Source organism: Neomonachus schauinslandi, chromosome 7, assembly GCF_002201575.2.
Source record: "Neomonachus schauinslandi chromosome 7, ASM220157v2, whole genome shotgun sequence".
Classification (NCBI taxonomy): Eukaryota; Metazoa; Chordata; class Mammalia; order Carnivora; family Phocidae; genus Neomonachus; species Neomonachus schauinslandi.
In genome coordinates, this window is record NC_058409.1 from 94,656,727 (window position 1) to 94,679,380 (window position 22,654).

The window sequence follows — 22,654 nt, forward strand, 5'->3', positions numbered from 1 at the left end:
GTCCTGCCGCCCACAGACTTTCCATGGTGATAGATGTCCTTATCCACCAAGAGTATGCTAAGCATATAAATAATATAAAATATATAAATACATATAAATCACTTAGGCAAGGCTCCTCTTTTATAGGGAGTTCATTCCTATAGATGCACAACTGCACAAAACAAACATATGAAACAACAAACACTTTTCATATTAACTCTAACCCCAGCCCATTTGACTTTTATCCCTTCAAGAGGAAGGGGTATCAGTCATAATGGGAATTTCTTTTTGGAAAAATAATGTTGTTTTTTTTTTTTTTTAAAGATCTATTTATTTATTTTACAGAGAGAGAGAGAGAGAGAGAGAGAGACCATGCACAAGCAGGAGGAGCAGAGGGAGAGGGAGAGAAAATCTCAGGCAGACTCCACACTGAGCACAGAGCCCGACATGGGGCTCCATCCTACAACCCTGAGATCAGGACCTGAGCCAAAACCAAGAGTTGGCTGCTTAATGAACTGCATCACCCAGGTGCCCCGGGAAAGTGAACTTTTTAATTAGCATAGCTTTTACTGTAAACAACAGCTAATATTTATTGATTCTTTAATATGGTCTATGCACTGTGCTGAATATGTTACACGTAGTCTGATTTATTATTTTAAATGACAGAGTGAGGAGAGTATTCCTACCCTTTTTATTTTACAGAGAGAAACAGAGGCTCATGGGGTTAATGTGACTTGCACAGGGTAAGAGACCTAAGAGGCAGAGTTGGGATGTGAATGCTGGCAGGCTGACCTTAGTGTCTACGAGATACAATATCACCAAAATATTAGCTCATATTTATTTATTTTTTTAAAGATTTATTTATTTATTTTAGAAAGAGAGGGTGCGAGTAGGGGGAGGGATAGAGGGAGAGACAGACAAGCAGACTCCCTGCTGAGCATGGAGCCAGACGTAGGGTTCAATCCCAGGACCCTGAGATTATGACCTGAGCTGAAATCAAGAGCTGACGCTTAACTGACAGAGCCACCGAGGTGCCCCAATACTAACTCATATTTAATGGATACTTATCATGAAGTATAACCTTGACATGGTTTTATTTCCATATTTTCCTTTCTACAACTATTATCATCCCATTTTACAGATGAGAAAATTAAGGCATAAAGAGTCAAAGTAGATTGCCCTGGCTTACACTGCCAACAAGAGAACAGAACTGCAAGTTAAACCCAATTCTTCTGACTCCAAAGAAAGCACCATATCTCACTGCATAGACGCTTCCATTCCAAAGCTTAATGTTATTATTAAACACAGGTATCATTTTCAATATCAACATTTATAGCACACTTATTATGGTCAAGGCCTTGTGCTAGCTGCTACAATTGAATGCAAAGACCTGAAGTTCCTTCCATCATTAATCTTAAAATAAAGCTAGGAAAACAAAGCACAAAAGCTTATGGTTTTATTCTGTTAAACATAATTTTCAAAAAAATATTCAGAACATATCAGAAGTAAGCAGGTGATTATTTGGAGAAGAAAATTCAGGGGATGAAGACCTCACTGGGGATTTGTACTACAATTTTCCAGAATGAAACTTCAGTCAGTCTTCAAGAAGAGAGGTGGACTTTCAAAAAAAAAAAAAAAAAAGAATATGCAGAAAGACATGTGGACAGTTTTAGCAAAGACAGCCGGCAAACCCAGAGAGGAGTCAGTGCAAACTGAAGACGAGTTCAAATATCAGCAGAGTGTGGACCATATTCTATAAATGAAGAGATGTTTGACCTCAGCCATGAGATGATATGAAACACTGCTTGAAGAAGATAAATTCTCTGTTCTAGATAAGTACAAACAATTCAAACTTATACAGAGAAAGTAAATAAAGCTACAACTAACTTGAGGGTTGATGTAAGATTTTTCAGAACACCTATATGGCAGCGCCTGTCAGCATGTTTATACTTACACTGAAAAACAGGCAGATTGATTTTCCCTGATTAAGGCTGCTTCAGTCTGGTCTGATGAGTAAATACCCAAAGCAGCCACATGCTTAGCTGCCCTCCCTCTGCAATTACCACGTATTTCTTTTCCACTTACTCAAGGTGTGGATCTAAATTTGTAATTCTTAACTTTTTTCAGAGTAGGCACACAGACCAGTCACTTGACCTTATGATTCCCCTGCTCCTGCTAGGAGGGACATTCATTCATTCACTCATTGTTTACCAAATACCTACAAAGTGTCAGTCCAGGTGATAGGCTTTAGAGATACAAAAATAAATATCATCTCCGTCTTTAAAGAGCTCACAATCTGCTTGAGGGAGATTGAGAAGTGAGCAGTCACAATATGCTGGCTGAAGTGCTGTAACAGTCCAATATACAGGGTGCTATGTGATCACACATAGGAAAGCCTTCATTCGGCCTGCTGCGTTCTGCCACGGCTTCCAGAGAAAGGAATTTTTAACTGAGGTGTGAAAAATAAGTAGCCATTCTCCAGGTGGCTTAGAAGGGAAAAGATATTCCTAACAGAGAGCGAAGATGTCCAAATGCCTGGGAATCTGGGTAACTGTCACAAAGAATGATCCAGAGCTGAGTTGAAGATAGGGGAGTGATCAAGAGGGGCTAGCTACCACAGGGTGTCTGAACTTGATTCTGTGATTACATTTGAGTTTAGAAAAAACACAGACAGAGACCTAAGGAGTGGGGGGGTAGGAACTGACTGGAATAAAATTCATGTACTTCTTAAAGTTATCATTAAAAAGATCATCTAATTTTATCAGGTGATGTTCTCCCTAGTCCTAGAGAGTTGAAGGCACCACATTTTGTCAGAATTTGGAGGTAGAACTTGCTGATTCAAAAAAACCCAAAAAACGAAAGACCACTATCCTTTTGTATTTTCCCAGCTCTGAGTCCATAATGCCAGCTAAAGAATTGCCATTCTACCTCCCAGGTGTTAACTTGGACAACTTGTCAGTCAAGAATTTGTCTTAAACAGTCATCCAGGTGGCCACAGGTGGAAAATGAAGAAATGATAAGGAAGGTTTGGTCTTGCCAATTATAGGAATTTTAGGCCAGATCCATTACCTGGCTTTGATTGATCTAGATCCTGGTCAATGATTTTAAACACATGTCTGTACTAATTCTAGGCTCTGAGGACCAGCCACGCTAGGTTCAAGATTACTGAGAAATGTCTACTCACTGACTCCAACTCCCTCTGCCTCACACCTCCAGAAAAATGTGAAATTATTAGAGAGGAACATTATAATATCACTGAGAACAGGCTACTTGGGTATTTAATGGCCAGTAATAAGAAGGTTAACAAAAATAATGCAGATATTGAATGCCTCCTCCATATTTACTGCTTTAATGTGTTATTTAAAGCACACTATATTTTGGCAAAAAGTTTATATAGAGGTGTGGTTTAAATAACTTTTCATACAGATCACTCAAATTAACTAGAAAGAGATTTGGAACTTAAAACAATCAAAATAATAAACCTCCCTTCCATATACGTATTTCTTGACAGTTTAAAGAACACAATCACAAACTTAATTTTGCCCGAAGCTCTTAACAATATTATGAGGCAGAAAGGATAGATTTTCATGTCTAGCCTACCTTAGCCGACACAGACAACTGATAGTACTTTCCAAGGACAGGTTATAAAATTGGTACAGACGTAAAAATTACGAGTGGTCAGGAAACCAAATATCTAGGTGTCTACTGGGGGGGGAGGGGTGGGAGGGGGAGAGAACATCTGATTCTTCCCCTTCTATCTGAAGATGTGTGTGTGTGTAAAACAGTGTTTTGTAGACATAAGTCCCACTTGTACCGTGGAATTAAAATAATAATAATAGCAACAGCTTTAATTTGATATGTGAACGACCATTTACAAAATATTTCTCCATTCACTGCCTAATACAAACTTCATTTTCATAACATGAAACAGGTAGGTTTTATGATGTTTACTTTACAGACAAGAAAAGAGAGGTCCAGAAATTTCATTCAGGATTTTGCAGCAACCAAATGTGGAGGAAGTTGGAGTTCTGGTACTTGTAGCCCAATGTCAGTCTCATCGCAGGAAAATGTCCCAGTTCTCCCGAATAGTTAGAATGTCCCCCTCCCCTAATCTCCCTTAAACTGTATTCATACTCCTCTGGATGCCAAGCTGTATTCTACCTTTTATTAACAGTATGATTATTTCCACACCTTACTTTTCTTAGCCTCTTCACTAACACAGCAGGAAAACAACAACAAACTTCTGGTAAGCCCAGTGTAAGGCTTTCACGTACTGTGTTCACCAAACCGATCTTTAATTGACATTCATTCGGTGTCTAGGTCTTGTGGAAGAGACAGTTAACACTCATTAGTCTGTTTGTTCTCTCCTCTTGGTGGTCACTCAGCCACACCACATGCTATTCCTCCCCTGAAGTTCATGGCAGAGATCCAGCCAATGGGAACTGAGTGGAAACGAGGCCCACCATTTCTAAGCTGAGAAAGTTAAGGAAACCTCCCATTCTTTTTCCCAGCCACCCATTTAATAAATAATACCCCAAGTACCTAGAAAGGGTTGAAGCCACAATAAAGGAAGAGCCTGGGTCTCTCAATCACATGATGGGCACCCCCCACTCCATTCCCTGCTCCCACCAACCTGTACTGGACTGTGTGATAGGAGCAATAAAGAAACCCTTACGATGTGAAGCCACTGAGATGTGGAGGTTATTTATTACAGCTGTTAGCCTACCCAGACTAATACAACTCTCCATTATAAAAAGCTAATATCTACAAAGAACTCATATTCAACAGATCCAAAAGAGTATACATTGTGAAGAGATTTTAATAAGCTATTTCATATTGCTGATTCTGAGAATACATTTTTGTTGCGGAGGGGGGAAAAGCCCCACAATGCTGCCCTTTCAAATAAAACCCTCCAAATAATGATTTTTATGATCAAATTTTCCTATCATAGAAATCTTTAGGTCATGATAGATAAATTCTATGAAGCACACATTGTAATATAAGACTGATATCAAGATATTCAGGACATACTAATAAGCAAAGCATGGATGGACAAATCTAATTTAAGGCAGTCCTGCTGAGTCATTCGAGATTATCTATCTACCCAAAATGAACATAATCCATTAGCATCAAAATAACAAATCCCCCCAAATGCAAAGGGGTCTAGTTCTGTTCATGACTTTTATCAGCATGACATGTAGCTAATATTCATTTAAAATGTCAAACAGTAAGGGCATTGTTTTGCACTCAAATAATTATCAGTTAATGAAGCTTTAAAAAAAAAAGAGTCTCTTATATCTAGATTGAGTTATTCTTTCTATGGTGCTTACCCTCGTATTCCTAAATACTTAAAATGTTCCCATAATAAATGAGGTCAGCTTACGTAAGCTCAAAAGCAATAGGATATTTTAGCCTCAGAGCATAATAGCAAGAATATTAGAACACATTCATTCAATTCAGAAATTAAGTCTATTATTCCATACTTGGCTACATGCCTTTTACAGTTAAAATGTAGTGAAGGTACATCATAAAAATATAATCTCTAAGGTCCTCTTAGAATAAAATTTGAAGTCCCAACAATCCCACTTGATAGAAGAGAAAACAAAGGGTCTGAGAGATGCTGTGGCCCACCTAACGCCACACAGGATTCTGTTCCTAAACCGAGGAAGGCATCTTCTGACCCTTTTTTGTGGCTGCTTGTCCCTGTGACAACTGAGATGACAGAGGTTCTTCTATTAAGCTGGGATACTCGCCACACTAGGACACACAGTTCTCTGATTTGAAAAAATGGGTTTACTTTTTCTAGCACTCTTAATGCAATCACACTTGCACACTAACACGAAGGGTGCTGGATGTACCAGTGCAGGGAACCCCTGAAAGTTCTCAGGAGGTGGAAGGCTAAGGAGGAAGGCTATGACATGAGCATCCATTTCACAGAGGATTTGGAGACCTAGCTTTGTCTCATCTTTCTTTCCCTCCAGGTCTCCAGAGGACTTGGCTATGGAGACTATGTCTACTGAAATCGTTGAAAAAGCTTTGTTATGTCTTATTATAGACACAGAAAATTACTCCAGAGACAACTGACTTGCTGGGAAGCAACAGCCAGCTGGAATGAAGGAAATTGCCAAATCTTCCTGGTAATGTTGTAGTTGGGAGCATCAGTTAGCATAGCCTGTGGTTACCATAATCAGAAATCCCCGTGGAAGAGCAGATTTAAAGTAACTTTCCAAGTTACCAGTGGAAGTGTTAAAACCCAGTACAGTGGCATGTAACAGGTAGAATAGAAAAGTCCAGATAATTCACAAATGAATTATCTTTTATTCTTTCATTATTACAATTCTCAAGTTCTCTCTTTCCAGAAGAATTTTTTTAAGTCACGTACATTTCCAGTATGATTTCATTGTATCTGCCAGGTATGTGTATTCACATTAGAAGGGCCACCAGAAATTCAAGTGTCTTTCATTTGGTAGTCCCACTGAACAAGGGCTACCATTTTTCAAATCGAATGTGGGCACTCTACTCTTGAAACTCTCCCTAAATGTGTGATCCATGACTAGATGAGGGCTTTGTAGCATATCACGCCCATTCAATTGACAGGCACATTCATCCAGCTTTGGATTAAAATGCTTCACTTTAGCTATTGTTTTTAAAAATCATGTCTTATCAACAGATTGTAATATGGCTCTGGCAAGATATAGCTGAAAATGCTTTTCTCCTCATTTAGTTACACGTTTCTCTGAAGTGCACTCTGCTTTCTTTATGATAGAATTGTCATGAGTGTCAGGCTTCTGGAAATAAACTTTACTTTTTCCCCTTCAATTATAAAAAAGAAAAAAAATTACTTGCTTTGTTTGTGGCCTGGGGTTCCCTCCCCCCACTCCCAGGGAAATATTTCTCATACAGAAGTAAATGGACTTTGGAGAGGTATGAAAGACTCTCTATTTAAAATTCCAAATAGTGCTCTGGCTCATCCACCCAGCTCTTGCAAGATTGACCTTATGTGAAATTTGAATGTAGATTACAGTGTTTCAATTTAACAAGATTAAGGTGTGATTACATTGGTTATTTTGTAATTTCATACTTTCTCCATTAAGGGAAGTCAGCATTTAAAATCATCTCAGTCATTTTTAATAGCATGCTGAAGTGGGGAAAAAAAGTGCTTACCATTTTAAGTTACCAGCCACTTAATTTATTTAGTTTTTATTTTCTAATCAGTTATTTCTTAAAATACAGCATTCCATATCTTCTCCACAGTAATGCAAATCACAAGCCACTTCACTTTCTTCAATTTCTACTTTCTAATCTTATTTTTCTTAAGATAAATCTCCCCAAATATTCATAGTGGAGGAAGAGGGCATGAACCAAAAAACTTAAAATATATATATATATATACTGTAAGGGAGCCCGGGTGGCTTAGTCTGTTGTTGAGTGTCTAACTTTTGATTGCGGTTCAGGTCATGATCTCAGTGTCCTGGGATCAAGCCAGGGGTCCAGCTGCATTGGGCTCCACACTCAGGGGGAGTCTGATTCTCCCTCCCCCTCTCTCTCTGCCCCTCCCCCCACTTGTGCATGTTCTCTCTCTCTCAAATAAATAAATAAAACCTTTTTTAAAAAAAATACTGGAATATTTAGACTCAATTTACAATAGAAATTTCTATTTACCCATTTCTTAGGGAGGAATAGTGTATAAGAGTGATTTCCATCCTGGCTTTTGCTGAATACTGGTGTCCCACAAGATACTATTTTCACCGAAAGAAGTAAATCATGGCCGAACCGTAGTGAGAAATGCTGAATACCTTATCAGTTTCTTGGAGAATCACAATGCATATCTGCATACTAAAATCTCTTGGATGTCCTCCAGGAAAAAAAAAATATATTCAATTTTTTAAAAAACAATTATATCCACAATGTATTTGGACATAGATCTTTCTCTCCTTCTTGAAACATCTATTAAGATTGATCAGGACACTAGTGTTGAAGGAACACAGTTTGGAAAAACCAATTGTAGCTGGAAATACATGGGTTTTAGGTTGTGTTTTCAAACCTCTAGCCTTGATACACACTAGCTGTGTGACTTTGGACAGGTTACTTAACCTCTCTGATACCCATTTCAGTTTTCCATGCCAACCAATTTTTATTGAGAATCTATAGTGTGCCAGGGGCCTGAGCTATCTTGGCACAGGGAACAAACAGCACAGTAAACAAAAGAGACGTACCCCACCCTCAAGGTAATTTGGGGTCATGTAGAAGAGATAGATGTTAAATAAATACATGTATAATTAGAGTGCTGATAAGGGCCAGAAAGGAAAAAAAAAAAAAGAGAAAGAGGAGGAAATGATTACAGGGAAAGGCTAATGTAGATTGAGTGGGTAGGGAAGTTCTCCGAGGAAGTGACAAGTTGAGTCCTGAAAGAGATGTAAGATCTGGCTAAGCAAATGTGGCAGTGAAATGTTTCAGAAAGAGAAAAAAGAAAATGTGAAGGTCTCTATACCAGTGTTGAATGAGTCTATGCTGACTTTCCTCAAGAGAGAAAATATGAAACGTAAAACCTACCAAGCTAGAGCTTTCTTCATCTTGTTGGATGAGCTTGTTGTATCCAAGGTTCAGCCAGAAGGCCAGTAGGGATGGGACACAGTGCTGGGGGCAGAGGTGGGAGAGCAGTAGGGGCAGTTGAGAGCCATGAAATGTGCAGGAGTCTTACCTAGGTCCAGTTGCCCAGCACTCACATGAAGGAGTGTGGGTTTCACTCTAAGGGCAAAAGATATTGGAGTGGTTTCACCTGATTTAAGTTTTTTAAAAGTTTGTACATGGAAAACAAGGAGATCGGTTAGAAGATTGTTTCTCGATAAGGATTTCAGATTCCTCATCTGCAAGACTAGGTATTAATTCTTAAGTCATACTGTCATAGGAAAGAGTTAAAACCTATACAAGAGCTTGGCAGAGATGGGGCCTAAATGAAGCCTCCTGCTCACGCTTCTCTCTTGAGACATGGAGCCAAACGCATCTAGAGACTTCCATAGGTCTACATTGACTTGCCCACTCCCAACTTTGTGCATTCCATCCAGCTTTCTGAATTATAGCCTCTTGAGACTGTTTGTATTTCAAATGGGCTATACTGTGAATAACTGCAGAGGGAATGCCTTCTCTACTCTACCACTCCTTCCCGGGGACAGGTGGGAGATACAGCACCGATTTTGCCCTATGAATTCAGAATCCCATCATTGTGCAGGGTGTCACCAGGGTAATTTGGGGGTTCAAATGTGCTTGACTATCTGAGCAGAACTGAAATGCAGGGGGTGGGAGGTAGAGGGAACACCAGAAACTAACTGAATGATTACAAAGCACCTCCTAGAAAGTCTCTATGCTGGCCGTTTGGATACTTTGCCTTTTTGAGGTCAAAAACCACTGCTTTAAAAACAAATAAATGATCCACTTTTTTCAACAAATTAATTAGAAGGGCAATAAAAGGATGCAGGGGGAAACTGTGGATTTAAGAGACTTAAAAATAGTTCCCAAACTGACAAACCTAAACCTCAGCATTTAGGAAGACATCTCTGTGTGATCAAGAAAAGCAAGAAAGTGATTGTACAAAGTCAGATTGATGGTTACTTTCGAGGAATGCCAGGGATTTAAGATGTGATGGTATGTCATGTGTAAGACTCAGGGTTCAAGGGCGCCTGGGTGGCTCAGTTGGTTAAGCGACTGCCTTCGGCTCAGGTCATGATCCTGGAGTCCCGGGATCGAGTCCCACGTCGGGCTCCCTGCTCAGCAGGGAGTCTGCCTCTCTCTCTGACCCTTCCCCCTCTCACGCTCTCTATCTCATTCTCTCTCTCAAATAAATAAATAAAATCTTTAAAAAAAAAAAAAAAAAGACTCAGGGTTCAAGTGGCGGGGGGCTGGCCAATTTATTTTTCTTGACTCCAGTGGTGGTTACAAGAGTGCGGCCTCTTATTAACTTATTAAGTTATATATTTGTTTCATTCAGTTCTGTATCTGTGTTTTACTTTAAAATAAATGATTAACAAGTGAAGAAGAAATTACGAGCAAACAAAAAATTTTACATGTCAGTTATTTCAGTCAAGGCCGTGACACAAATTTTCAAAGTCAAGAACAAAACAGAGCTCAGGTTTCACGAAATAACTTGATTTGTCCTGCAGTAGGAATAAAGAGAGAGAGAGAGAGTAATGATAGTGTCATATTTTCTGTGGAATTTTTCTCTCTTTTCCAATTGCATATCATAAATCACTAATTAAACTGTTATTTCATTACAGAGTTTAATTACTGTATATGTCACTTAGCTGCCCCCATATCTTGATACACCAAGACAAAAGTATAAATTAAATGAGCAACAGGAAAGCATTCCTGTTGATAAAATTTTTACATTATAAAAAATCTTACCTTGCAAACTGGACAATTAATTTTGTAATTCCTTATTTTAATTTATAAGGAGTAATTCTACAGTATAGTTGATAGGCTTTAATATGATAATAAGTAATTAACTACAGCAGCTCATGTGTGTGTGTGTATACATACAATACACATATGTACAATATAAAGGTATAAAATACTTCCCTAACTATACCTTTTTCTATCCCAGACATCAGAAGGAAACACATATAAGTCTAAGAGTCCTTACTGATCATGAAAGACCTTTCACTTCTGGAAAATCTCCAGGTTCTTTGATCATGTCATCTTTGGTTATTTGAGCAAAATTCTTTTCATGCTCTCATGATATAATAATTTGGTAGAAATTGGGATACTTCATATTTGAGTACTCTACGAAAATGTAAATTGTTACCTGCTAAGCAGGTAACGGAACTCACTCTCAATGAGGGGCTTATCAATAAACAAACCACCCTCATTTCACTTTGATTTACTCTATTTTGAAAAATGTGGTATCTTTCTGTATTCAACAAAGAGAGGCCTTTTGAAACCAAAACACTAGAGAACAATAGTAGGATGGAAGGCATTCTTTGTATAAGGTAAATGGAACTACTGGGGCTACTATATAAGATATTTTTCCTACTGTAACAGAGTGCCAAATTATCACAGTATCAACAGTATGCGAGTCCACAAAACTGCTTTATTAACTCGGAATGCTGGAATATTATGAATCACATCTGCATGGAAACAAATGGCAATGCTTAGTTGGAAAAAAAATGTGGATTTTCAGACGTTAGAAACATTACAGTACTCAAATATAAATAACAAGTTACCATATTTTATCATTTCTTTTCCCCTCCGTTTTAAACCCCCTTAAAATACAACAAACATGCAACTTAAATATTTCAAAGACACCAAGAGGTGTTCAGTCTAGCCATCTCTACTGAAAATGCTCGTAGACTGGGGAATTTTTAGAGTCATTTTACTGTATGTAGCCATGAAAGCATATTTTGCTCTCTGGGTCTCTCAGGGCATGAGACAGACCAGACCGGAAGTGCTCATTGGCACACTGGTCCCCACAATGCTCTTCTAGCCACTTCCCCACAGGGTGAGGCCCCAACCTCTGACAATGTAGTAGAAGGTTTGGATGCACGCATCACTGAACGGCTGTTCTCTGACTTGAAAATCAAGAAGAGCTAGTTGTGAGGAGGAACGGTAACATGTGAAAACCAAGAAAACTCTCACAGCTTTCACAGAAAAACTTCATGGGTTAATTTCCATTACAGAATAACCACTGGTTAGGGCAAATGTTTAAAAAAGAAAAGAAAAGAAAAGAAAAGAAAAGAAAAGAAAAGAAAAGAAAAGAAAGAAAGAAAGAAAGAAAGAAAGAAAGAAAGAAAAGAAAAGAAAGGTTTGCCTCTTTTCTCTTTTTCCATTCTGTGTGGTCGAAGTGACAACACTATAATATTTGGAAATCCCATAGGCAATTCAGTATGTGTAACACCAAAAAAGAGGTGAATGGAACAGCCTTTGCTGGATGTCTTTTCTATAATGGCCATCAAACCATGAGGCCTGAAGCTTACCTTAAATGCAGGAACAATATCTGTGCATGCCACCTAAGTAGTGTAGAGCAGGGGCTATCAATAAATTAGCTTATTTGAGAAATCTCAGGTATGTCCAAAACATATGCATATTTTCTCTCCAGGCACCTCCTTCAGAAATTTATAAATAGATTGTCAGCAAAGTAATAAAGGCACTTGTTATTTTTATTCCTTAGCAACTAGACAAAACCCACTTGTCCCATCACCTCATTTGCCCACTAACAAGACAGCTGAAAGTCATAAAATTAAAGTGCTTTGCTATAGCTGTACCCAGACAACGCAAGAGTGACAACAGAAGCAGTTAGTAAAATGCAGGGCCCAGGGAATCATTTTGAAAGGCAAGAGCCTGAGAAGTCCGGTGCTGCTCAGGCATATTGTCATTTTCCACACATGCTGTATGACCACGGAAGGGCAGCAAAATCCCTGTCAGTTTCCCAAAGCTTCCTGCTTTTCACTCAAGGGGTAAATGTACTGAAATGTAAATTAGTAACAGTGACAGCCTTACAGAGATATCCTTGAGTCGGTTTTTATCTTCTTTTTTGTTAATCATTCTAAAATCTCAATACTTAATTGAGGAAAGCTCATAGTGCAGAACACTGTCAAGGCACTCCGGAATCACTGGTGAAGCCCAGGATTGTGCCTCGGGTCATGGTCATGGATTTAGAGCAGCGCTTCCCAAATCCTTTTGTTCATTATATTAAGCGCAAGATGCTCTTCAGATTCCCTTCAAAAAAGGCTTCAGGACAAGTTTGAAACCTGCTACCTCCCCTTCCTGAATTATCTCAGTGCCTTAAAAGGTTCCAAGAATTCTTGAATCACAGGAGCTGCTTGTTTAATCTACTCTCTCAACATTATTTGACCATGGAACACTTGGGGTCGGGGGGGGACTTCTTCTTATTATATTTGGATACAATATACCTCAGACCATAGTTTGGAAAATTTGGCTCTATGTAGCACAAAGATATTGTAGCATGTCCTAACAGGGTAGGTCTCAAAATAATTAAACGTTTTTTGTTTCATTTTTTTTGCAGTGGTCTTCTCGACAGAGCAAAATCTATGTACGTTTCAGTGAATTCTTAATGTTGGATCCACAAAATGGACCCTGTTACACAACCAGTTATATCTTGACCATTTCCTTAGCAGTATCAAAGAAAATGACAAAAGCTTTACTATCAATCAAGGTGGTTATGATGTAATTAGATTCCTCCAATAAGAAACCATGAAAGATTACAAAGCAATATGCATGACCTTCATGCTTTTAAAGGCAAACAGGACTGGAATATTTAATAAAAGCAGCTTTTATCTATTCAGCACTTTCTATGTGCCCAAAACTCTTCTAATTACTTTATATGTAGTATTTCATTTGTCCCTAAAGGCAAAATAAAATTAGGTTCTAATTTTCCTCCATTTTACAAATAATGCAGTTCAGGAACTGAGAAGTTAAGTTAACTTGTACAAGGTCACACAGCTAGTAAATAACACAATGGAAAAAAGATAACTCAGGACTAGTTTGAACATGACTATGGATTTGAATTTGCAAGCATTTTAATCCTAAGAAAATTCCCTAATTTAGTTGAAGAATCTTCTGTTCTTTCTGGAAGACATCATCTGATTTTATCATTGGTTTATCAGAGTGAAACATTTTTACCCACTATCAGCTGAGATAACTTCCCCACTATGCTTTATTGTGATGTTTTTATTTGTAATTTTCAGTAGTAGAAATAGCAGCATCCTTTGTGCTTTCACACATATTTCCTTCATTCACATGCCCAGATTCATACCAAATTGCATAACTTAACAAGGCAATGGAGAGGAGTGGTCAATTCTATAATTACCTGTGTGGTTCATGACCTACCAGTACGGTACAAAAGTATAAATATTTTCAGCACACGGAAAATGCTCACACGTTTTTAAATACATGTTTCAAACAAAATCTGTCATTGGCTTATTTCGCTTTAATAAGTGTAATTTTCACATACAAAACAAAGGCCCTATTCTTCAGCACATAGCCACAAGAACAGATGCATTTGTCATCTTTATCATTTAGCTTTAGATCAATTGATTATTGGCAGGCTAAGCCTGGTCTGGTCAATATAAACAGAAATATTCATCTCCAGAAGAAATTCAGCACTCAGTCTCATTTCATGCACAAAGAGACCTTGCCCTTGTATTTCACTGAGCTAAAAGCAGCTTTTATTGATTTCACGTTGAACTGAATTTGTTACAGTTTCTACAGCAGTGGCCGAAACACTATTTGGTGATATTATGAAGTTAAAAGTAAAACTTAGATTTTAAAACAGAAAAGATGAAAATATGAATACTAGGAAATGTTATAAATTTCTGGAAAGTCTGATAATTGCATTAATTTTAACAAAAAAATTTTAAGGTCTTTTACAAATTGGGAAAGAGGATTAAACATTTCATTATGTAATGAATGTCTAATAAACACCAAAAAGAAAACCCTTCTATCTTCATTCTTAGAGTCAAATTGATCCAGATTTTGATGTGTTAAAAATATATATATTGCAGCTAAAAGGAATACATCTGTGTATGCATTTGCTGTGACGTCCAGATCATTCAAAATAATGACACTCCAACGTAGTCCAAGTCACTAAATATTCCCAAGAGAAGGCAAACTAATCTCTGGTAACTAGGACACATTATTTGCGTGGGGACTTTTTCAGCATGTCTAGAAATGTCTAACACACATGTCCTTAACATGGACCATATTTGAGAGGTTCCTCTTCAGTTAAACCCTGTATAAACAGCTGAAAAATTTCCAGGCCTATATTAAAGCTGTACCCCTATTTTGGATCCATAAAACTGAACACTGAAATATAATTTCCAGTTTGAGAGGCAAGAAACGCCTTCCCATTAGCTTTCACATTACTGTTACATAAAGTCTTTCATACAACAAATCGCTGGGCAAATTCACAAGCGGGTCTGAACCACATGTGTGCAAATGTACATAAAATTATTATCCTAATGATGTTTGAAGTTCAGTTATGCTGTTGCCAGGACTTCACTTATTCAAGTTCTTAAAAATGAATAATCTTCATAATAACATTTCTGCCTCATTCCATGTAAGTTTCCTTGGAATAAATTAAAAAAAATAGAGTTCATGGTACATAAATACGTAGAAGAAATCAGAACAGCTTGAGAGCATGTATATAGTGTCTTGCTTTTCCAATGTGATTATTTCCCCAACAAAAAGTAGCAAACGTGGCATACAAGAGCCTCCGCCAGTGTTTCAAAATTGAGCCCCACACAGTACGCTGGCTTAACTATTAGGTATCTAAATGGAGCATGCGAAAAAGCCATAGCGTGTGCGATGCCTGGATGGACATCGTGTCTTTCTCTTTTACTTGGAGCTGCCGAATGTAAAGCGAGTCAACAGGGATTTATTGACCTCCCACAGAGTGGAAAACCGCATATTACCAAAGGGTGTGAGGTACGTTTTTGAAGAAAAAGAAAAGAGCTGGCTTTTTTAGCTAGTGCTATGAAGTTGTGAAAATGGGCCTTAGGTAGCAGCTTCAGAACAAGTGCTCCTCCACTTTCCCCCAAATTATCCTCCCAAGTCATAAATGCCAAATGTTACTGTGCCATTGTGATATAAAAAGAAATTTATATTTGGTCTTTGTCCTCAGTTCCGGGCACAGAGCTTCAAAACCCTTGGAATTTCCCAAGTGATAAGAGTGAGAGGAGTATCTTTTGTTAATCATAGCAAGCCCTTGCAACCACAGGGGAGTTTATGTTAATGAGGTGATTTTTGGAAAGTCTTTAAGGATGGGGTGGGGCTGGTTGCCAAGGGAACCGACCACAGGATTCCAATCCCACTCTGAACTGGAAGGGAGAGCGGCTGGAGGTTTGAGTTCAATCTTAAGTGATGTAATTTAATCAATCATGCATGTGTAATGGAATCTCCATAAAAACCTTCAACAACAGGGTTTGGAGAACTTCCAGTTTGGTGAACACACCGAAGTGCCGGGAAGGTGACAGACCTGGAAACTCTGTACCCTTACCCACGTATCTTGCCCTATACATCTCTTCCATCTGTTCTTGAGTTGCATCCTTTATAACAAATGAGCAATAGTAAGTAAACTGTCTTCCTGAGTTCTGTGCACTGTTCTAGCAAATTATCAATCCCAACGAGGGGATTGTGTGACTCTCCTAATTAATTACTCCTCAGTCAGAATTAGAGAAAACCCAGAACCGCCACTGGCATCTGCAGTGAGGGACAATCTTATGGGACTGAGTCCTTCACCTAGGGGTCTGTGCTAACTCCAGGTGGTTAGTGTCAGAATTGAATTAAATTGTAATACTTCCATTTGCATCCAGAGAGAATGAGAGGATTGCTTGGTGTGGAAAACCCACACATTTGGTGACAGAAGTGTTGTGTAGGTAAAAAGTAGATCTTAATTAAGAGCTTAAGAGCATCACATGGTCAACTCCTTATTTATCTACTGGTACACCTCACTTTACTCAATGTACACTTTGTTGAAAGCAGGCATGTTCATAAAACTTCCCCAAATAAAAAATAAAATACTGCTCAGAAATTCCCTTACTTTCCATTTTTAATTGATCTCTACTTGGCATAGATTCCCAAGATCTCCTTTATTGCTCTCCATCCTCCCAATCTGCTTTGTAGGAATAAAAGATTTTCCAATACTTAGTGATCCCTATTGGAGGAGGGATTTGCTAAAATAAACTTTAAATCCATAGATTAGTAAAATAAACTAGGAGAAACTCCAAGAATATCTGTGTTATAGCTCTGGTTCAACCACCTGATAGACCTTGAGTTACTCTGAAGTGAGTTTTGGGGGAGATTATCACCAATTAGCGAAGACTGTTCTGATAATTACATTAAATCATGTGTTTATGTGGCCAGGCTCACCCCATAATTTTCTTGGAAATCATATTTTAATCATACTATATTGGCTTATTATATTACACATAATTGTACTTACAAACATGGCCGTGAAAGAACTTTTACATCATCCAGATGCAGAATAAAATCCTATGAGAGGTTTTACAGGGTACTCTGAAATCTAAACTACCTGAGTTAGAATTTCAACTAAACCCCAGATAAGATGTAGGACCCTGAACAAATCACATAACTTCTATTTGCCTCAGTTTCCCCATCTATAAAAGACAGAAACTATATTTGATTGGGTTGCTGTGAGAATTACATGAGTTGATCACTTAGAAGAATTGCTGGCATAGTAAGTACTATGTTAGTATCAGCTAGGATTGTGAGAGCTTAAAGAATTCAGTTCGTAGAAACTTGCAGGTCTAGGACCATAACACTGTTCTGGCCTTGAGATGTGTTTTGAAAACAAGATGATGTGCTAATTAAATTTAATTGAACCCAAGCTTGAATATTTAAGCTTGTTACATAGCAATAAGTACCCCCTCCCCCATAATGACGATTTTTCTCTGAACTGTCAGAAGCAAGCTTCTAACAATCTTTTTTTTTTTTTTTTAAAGATTTTATTTATTTATTCATGAGAGACAGAGAGAGAGAGGCAGAGGGAGAAGCAGGCTCCCAAGGAGCAGAGAGCCCCATGCGGGACTCAATCCCAGGACCCTGGGATCATGACCTGAGCCGAAGGCAGACGCTTAACCATCTGAGCCACCCAGGCGCCCAAGCTTCTAACAATCTTAATAATAGCAGAAATTAAGACTGTGCCACTAGTTTAACAATATAGGTGACCATTAAAGGGCACTGAGATTTTATGGTAAAGGTTGCCCAAGAAAAGGGAGGGACAGGCATGATCAGAAATGAGCAGGTCCAAGAGAAGATAGAAGGAAATGGACAGTGTATTTCATATAGAGAAACATAACACCTTGAGTAATTTTTTTAATCCTGTATTTTTACCCTCCCTTTCTAATTTATGGTTGTTCTCCAGTGGAGACTTCTTTGTAATAGTCAATTCAGAGTTTTCTTTGAGTGTTTCCTTTTTCTCTTCCTTCCTTCCTCCCTCCCTCCTTTCCTTTCCTTCTTTTCCTTCCCTTCCTTCCTCCCTCCCTCCCTCCCTCCCATACAGCATTGGCAATAGCTCCCTTGTGCCACACACTCTAATAGGCATTGGAGCTACGGCAGTCAATCAAACGCAGTCCTTGCCTGCAAGATCCTCACACGTCGAGGAGACTGGCACACAAGCCAATCGTCACAGCCAATGCAATTAGTACGCAGATAATCACAGATGGAAGCAAAAATGTGGAAGGGGTAGACTGAGGAGGTTTGGAAGGAGAGATAAGGAAGGTTTTCTGAACGAGGAATTGATTTGAGTTGAGTCTTCAAGAATTAGTAGAAATTAGCATGTGGGCACAGGAGAAGAGGGATCAGGAGAGCATGACGCGTGATCCACACAGAGGGGAAAGCTGACAGAGGCAGGGTATTGAGGAGCCATGTGATCTGTGTAGGGCACTGAGAATCAAGTCTATGTTGCTGGACCGTCTATACTCTGTGAAGGTGCTCAAGATTTTAGACAACACACACTGTTCTTTAAAATTTCCCACATAATATAATGTAGAAGCAGAAACATTATCTAGTAATTTTGAATGTGTACATTTTTCAGAAACACGCTAGGTCATATTTCTGGCTGAAAAATCTACTAGATAAATAATAAAGACCTAATTTGTGTCAGACTGTCCTGGGCACTAGTTCCAGGGGTACACAGGACAAGTTTGATGGAGCTTATAACCTAGAAGGAGAGAGGAAAAATACATAGATACAGTTCAACAGTATTTTCATTTTAAAATAATGAAGTAGTTCTAATTTAAACTATTAAGGAGAATTGGTGAATTAGTTGACTATTTGTTAGGGACTAAGTTCCTTCCTAAGCTTAGTGATAAGTTTTACTGCTGAGATTTAGTTTATTTGTTCAATTCACCCATACTCATTGAGCACTTACTATAGTACAGAGTATTAAATTAATTGAGTTGTTTGGACTACATCCACAAACAACATGGGCAAAGAAAAACTTTGAATTCCTTTTTTCCCCTTTTCATTCCTCTGATACTAGCAGTAGAAAAACAATCTTTGATTCCTGTCTCATCATAAAGATTTCATGAATCTAAGAATGCACTTGAGTATCAGGAAAATAATTGATTAGAAAGCAAGAATTGCAGCAGTCTGGTCATATTCATGATTCCTTCTCTTAACTAAAATCTACAGATGTTTGCATTTTTTTAATGATTCCTTTAAACTATCTATATCAAAAAAAAATACATCAAGGTATCTGTGTAAACACTGGTAGCCCAGTGGCATTTTTAAAGAAATACATAAACACAATGTGGGATCCTTAATGGACAGAGAAGTCATGAAACCACAATAAGAAATGTAATGCCAACCACAAGTTATCTAATATTTCAGAGATAACAACATCCTGTAATGTTGTACAATAATTTTAAGGCAGATTGAACATGGTCGTGCAATTATCATAGGGGAAAAAAAGTCTGCACATTTTTGTGATTTTTCTTTTTTGACACATTAATTGCTTCTCCATACACAAGGAGAACAAAAGCAGCAGCATGCCATATTTATTCAATGAAGGGTGAGCCACAGGGGTTGTGGAACATTCTTTCTCCAACACTAGCCAAATTATCTCAGTGCCCAACTTGTAAGAGGCTGCAATAATACTCGATCATTTCAGAGTGCTGGTAGGGTTATGCATCATTTTAACAGCACGATGGCAGATTGTGATCATCTTCATGTTATAGGAATCTAGAGATAAGTGGCAGGCATGGTGAGTCATTTTCATACATCCTCATTCTGCATGAAAACCTTAAAGAGATAGTCAGAAATTGTTCTCTTCCGGCATGCAATGCTCGTTAACTCCAAGAATAAGGAGGCTTGTATATACCTGAAGGGTCACTGGAGAAGTAATCGAGGCTTTTGGTGTTCATTTTAAAGAACAACCCAAGGGAGAGTATGTATAGTCACTAAAATTGAAAATGTGCTATCTAGTAAAAATATGTCTCAGAATAAGGAAACTTAAATAAAATGGATCGGAAGCTCCATCAGGGCAGGAGTAATATCAATTGCACTTACTGACTCGTATATCCAGCGCCTGGTATGGTACTAGAAACTTATAAGTGTTTAGTAAATATGTTTCAGCGAATGATGCATGAATGAATTCACGGACAATGGATGTATTATAAATGCTCTATGTGTATGTTGGTGTTAGCTTTGCTCATGTAAACTATTCCCTGTAAGTCTGAGAAACTGGATATTTGGCCACTAAAATACATTTTAAAAAGTAAGAATTTTTTACTTGTCATCATAATGTATTTGTATGCACTGAACAGCTACTGCTTAACCACTTGAATAAAAAAGACATTCAGCATGTTTATGCCAATTCAACCGCCATCAACATCCGAATACCCACAAAAAATCATCATCAGAGATAATCAGTTCTTTTGGTAAAGGCACAAAGCAGTTTGGAAAAACTTAATTGAAAACTGGACACAACTGGATGATGATTGATGATGAATGCAATGGTGATGAATTAATTTATTTCTTAATGAGCAGGCTCAGATCCTTCATTTCCTCTAAGAGATTAGCATATTTAAATACAATATGTTATGTTTCCCTATAAGATCTAATCTTTTAAGCACTCTGCCTAGTTCAAAGACCATTTTAATAAAAGAGAAAGGGATAAAAATAATTCTCTGTACAATTAAAGCTTGTGGAAGCACATGTTTTAGGAAAAGGTGTGTCTGTAAATATGCTCTATATTTGAAATATAGATGTTATACTTAGGTTCTGCCAAGACCCTAAGTCAAAAAAATCAAATTCAAATGATGTATCACTAAAAATGGGTTCCTCCATTCCTCATAATGCCACAAGTGTACCATCTACTCCTAAAAACAATATGCTATATTTTATATTAAATGATGACTATTCCATTTTTCTGTTTCTCTCTTCCTTGTGTGTGTCTTTTTCTTTTTTTTTTACTTTAATTTCTTTTAGGTTTAATTAGTTTCCTTTCTCTTCAGTGTTCTTTTGAGGCATCTTAAAAGCAGAGATGAGGGATGTGATTTCAAATCAGTGTGACACAAGAGTTAGTGAAGGATATCAGAGAATAAAGGAGTCACTTCACTGGAATGGCATTCGGGGCATTAGAGTCCATTTTCAGGCTTGAGGCAGTCGAGCTGGACGCGACTGCTATTTATTTCTCTATCATCTGCGTTGGTAAATATAGATTTGAGTTGGATTGTTCCCTTATTCAATTATAAGCACTTTACAGAGAGAGCCCAAGTCTTTCATCTCGTTTCCACTCCCCACAGCACTTGGTAAACTGTGTCCATAGTGTACTCAGAAGAAACGCTATGTCCAAACTTAAAAACCCAACCTGTTTAACACAGAAGCCACAGAAACTAAAGTTATCAAGAGATCTCCCAAGTCTGAACGGAGAAGAATATTGAAATGGAACTTTCCCCATGGATCTCATCAACTCACTTGGGGCACCAAGAGATCACAGGGGGCAATGTGAATTAACTCTTGGTTGATGGAATTTTTGACCAACCAGGACTTCTGTTGCCTTACCATTCAAGACAGCAAAGCTTTCATTGTTTAATAGTGGCATTCATAACAAGACAAGTTAGCCCATATTGTCAGCTCCATAAATAATTGGGTCCCAGAAGGACTGGCAGAGAGCTTTGGTGATATATAGCTACCATGTACACTGACAAATTGTGATCAGGCTGCCTTTGTTCGGAAAGCAGCCCGTCTCAATATAAACTCAGAATGGCAGGGGAATTGTGCAGCATAAAGCAGTCCGATAAATGAAGCTCCCATCTGTCACAGGGAGTCCCACCCCAGGACAGAGGTCACCGGATAATAATAATAATGATGAGAGCAATAATGTGAATAATGACATCATCATCATAATAGGTGAACGAGCTGTAAAGAGTACAAGGGGTGCCTATTGTCAACTCGGTCGCACTGAAGGGGAACTTTGACTGTCTTCCCAGAAGATGGGCAAATCAAATTCAAATGGCTATTGTTCTCGACAGGGGCAGAATCAGTCATAGGATTTTCAGTGCCATTGGCATCCCGTGACACAAGGCAGCTGGGTGACAGAAAGAATCTGTCAAAAATCACTAGTGCACTTGACCCAATATGGGGAGGTGCACTGTGAAAATGCCCTGGGTTCAGAGTAGTGCCAATAACATAAGAATGTCTTAAACCCCCTATGTGCATTATTGCTTATGCATTAAACCCCCTACGTGCATTAATACTTCTCTAAATATCCAGTCCACCGAAGGAACAATAAAAGATTAGCCATTTCTACTGACCGATAACTTGGCCTGATAGAACTGTGAAATTTTTCATTCCTTCTCCATTTAGTTCTTGGAGGTTGGGGGGGGTGGATTAAATTTGTGGAACATCTGCTACGTAAAGCTTCTTGTTTTACATACACCGTAGAGGTGAGAAACAGGGAGAATAACTTTCCCAAAGATATACGGTTGGCAGCTGGCAAAGTTAGAATTCACATCCAAGCATGTGACTTTTCATCTCAGGGTTGTGAGTTTGAGCCCCATGCTGGGCCTAGAGCTTACTTTAAAAAGAGAAAAGGAAAGGAAAAGGAAAAGGAAAAGGAAAAGGAAAAGGAAAGGAAAGGAAAGGAAAGGAAAGGAAAGGAAAGGAAAGGAAAGGAAAGGAAAGGAAAGGAAAGGAAAGG